This window comes from Cynoglossus semilaevis, chromosome 8 (genome assembly GCF_000523025.1).
Source record: "Cynoglossus semilaevis isolate Cse_v1.0 chromosome 8, Cse_v1.0, whole genome shotgun sequence".
NCBI classification, from domain to species: Eukaryota; Metazoa; Chordata; class Actinopteri; order Pleuronectiformes; family Cynoglossidae; genus Cynoglossus; species Cynoglossus semilaevis.
In genome coordinates, this window is record NC_024314.1 from 29704444 (window position 1) to 29704782 (window position 339).

Below are 339 nucleotides of genomic sequence, written 5' to 3' on the forward strand. Positions count from 1 at the left end.
CCTCCCCCTCCCCTTCTTCACCGTCTGTCAATCATTCAGTCAGAGTAGAAAACACCTGATACTTCAACACAAGACCAGACATAAAGTGCTTCAGTTGGTCTGGACGGGTACACAACAGTACACAACAGTACACAACAGTACTGTAGTACTACAGTACTACAGTACTGTAGTACTACAGTACTGTAGTACTACAGTACTACACAACAGTACTACATCAGAGAACCTGTTTTCAGCATGAAGAAAAACCAAAGCTACATTTGATAAGAAATAAATATTTTAAAATGTGTTTCATCAGGTGAGGGAGGGGCTATGGCCACCCCCCCTTTGACCCCCCCCTCC